The sequence below is a fragment of the Temnothorax longispinosus genome, chromosome 12 (assembly GCF_030848805.1).
Source record: "Temnothorax longispinosus isolate EJ_2023e chromosome 12, Tlon_JGU_v1, whole genome shotgun sequence".
NCBI classification, from domain to species: domain Eukaryota; kingdom Metazoa; phylum Arthropoda; class Insecta; order Hymenoptera; family Formicidae; genus Temnothorax; species Temnothorax longispinosus.
Window position 1 is genome coordinate 4,142,232 of NC_092369.1, and position 2,635 is coordinate 4,144,866.

Sequence of the window (2,635 nt, forward strand, 5' to 3'; positions counted from 1 at the left end):
AGAGCGGACGGTTATGCCGGACTCTTACCGGCTAAAAACCCTACGTGTGGCCTACCTTGGGCGTCTCGCGAAATTTCCCCGGGAACTGATTATTATTGCATCCAGGGGGGCTTCCACCCGACCCCAACTAAGGGTCCCTACTCCCCGGGGACTGGCGAGAGCGGGCAAATACCACAGTATATACAGTAGCGCAACTCCCTGTCGGCACCTTTGATGTCAGCGTGTACGAAATTCAACTGCACATGCGCGAGCTAAGTAGATAACCAATCAAAGATCTGCTCTTTTTAGATGAACTTCTTGTACCGTTCATCTTACCTCTTTTTTTCTCTAACGAGGAGAGAGAAAGAGGAAAGATAAATGGTGCAGAAGCTAAAAAAACAGATCGCATACTACTGGGGGTCGATTCTGTATCTTGGGGGACGAGGTGAAAATTACAAAAGTGAACAGATTTACTAGATTTCGACAAATGAAATTGTAGATTCTCTAGTGAATTTGCTCACTTTTGTAATTTTCACCTCGTCCCAAAATGAAAATAATGTAAACAATTAGCTAATCACATATTATACTTTATAAACAATAAAAATATGTCAGAAAATAATTTAAAAAAAACAAAATTATATGACATCGATTAATATAAAAACTAATATATGCACTTATATATATATATATATATATATATATATATATATATATATTGTCACGACTTTTTACACTCCCGGACCGCTCGGGACGTGTGCCGGATCAAAAGGACTTAGGAGAGCGGGATGGTTGGCCTCTCCAGTGATTTCCTCGCACCTCCGATACTCCCCGAAATGTTCCAAATGTTGGGCGCCAGACGCGTACATTCGCGTCCACGAAATCGCGAAAACCTAAACGAGACGCAAAACGAAGTGTGGAGGTGCGTGGAATCGGCTAGCTTGACCTAATCACGGGCGGGGTTAATGAAGGGCAGCGCGATATTCGGCGGGGTGACACGTTAATTTCATACTCAGTCAGATAACAAAGAAAATAACATTTATTGAGTACTGGTTGTCGAGAGAATAACAACTTTTATCCATCCGGCTTCGATCAAACACAAAATAAATTCAATAAATAAACCCAGAAATTGAGTCTCTAATAAACACGCTGAAGGCTCTATTCTCAAACAATTAATAATTCGAGTCGAAAACCGTACGAAAACTCTGTCGCAATAATATCTTAACCTAACGCGAGTGATTCTGCTCGGGCGCAACGGGGAGGCGCCGAGTCATTTAACCAAGAAAGTCGCGATATCGCTAATAATTACGGAACGCCAAAAAGAACTACGCAAGTAACATCTAAACGCACGAAACGTGTGAACGCCGGTAATTTCTTAACGCGAGTATAGGACGCAACGCAAGTAATACCGGACGCAAAGTTTCTCAACGCGAGAGCACAATTATCAACCCGTAATAACGAGATCCGAACACAAATCGATACGCTAACACCGACGCTCGAACACCAGAATTTCCCGACGCGAAGAAACGGTAACGCAATTGACGAACTACCGGCCCGTATGCGGCCGTACCCCAAGGTCGCGAGGACCACGCAAGATACTCGCGATATCGAACTCAGTAACGCCTATCTCGATCTCCAGGGATTCGCCATAACGCTTGTACCACGGTTCCGCGGCCACGATACCATCCCGAGGCCCTTCGCTCTCGTTATCGATCGCGAAATTACACTCGATCTTAACATGCGTTATCCCGAGCGAGAGCGTGCACCGGAGGGCGGTGTCGTGGCTTTACATATCGCGATTTACGGGCAACCTCATCGGTGATATGCCTCCTCCTGGGCTCCTCGCCGTCACCTCCTCCAACGATCCTCGATCCGCCAGACAATATGAAATACCCGACTCGGGGTGGCTATCGCGTATCTTACAAAACGTATCTTGCCGACGGACGACCAGAGAGTGAAAACGCTAGACCCGCTCGATTGCGGAATCGATACGGTACCCCTTCCTGAGGGGCGCGCGAGCCAATCGGGCGCGAGCTTGCAAGCCCGCGGTGTCCCGGCGCAGTGCTGTCGATACGAGATCCTTCGGGGCGGGCAACGGTCCCTGGCGGCGTGCGACTCCTCAAATTTTTGTCCTTAGCGGCGGACGGAACTTCGCTCGTGCCGGTGTGCCTCCGGTTTGACCCTGGGGCGGTGATCAGTCACCCCGTAGGTCGATGTTTTGTGGAGATCATTTGCTGGAGCGGGGTGTTTACCCAGCGCTCGGGGCCCCGCTATCGGCGGTCTCGTCCGTCGCTGCCGCATGTGCCGCCCGCCTGCCGCGTTGCTCTCGCCAGCCCGCGATCTCTGCTGCTTCCGCGTTTGCCACCCCTCCTTGGTTATCGATCGTCCTTGATTTCTTCGCCAAATACTCCCTCGAAGGTTTGCCGTGGTGTGGGTGAGGTGCCGCGCGTATTACATTGCAAAAAGAAACAAAAAAAGTAATCAAATGCGGAAGCGCGATTAAATACGACCCCTGGAGATCTCGTCGTTGCCTCCCTGGTCCGTCCCTGGGCGCGAAATTCCGCGCCTTGTGACGGCGGCGGGGCGCCGCGACGATGCGGCGAGCCGCAACGTCACAATATATATATATAATATAATGTATATAATATATAATGTACAT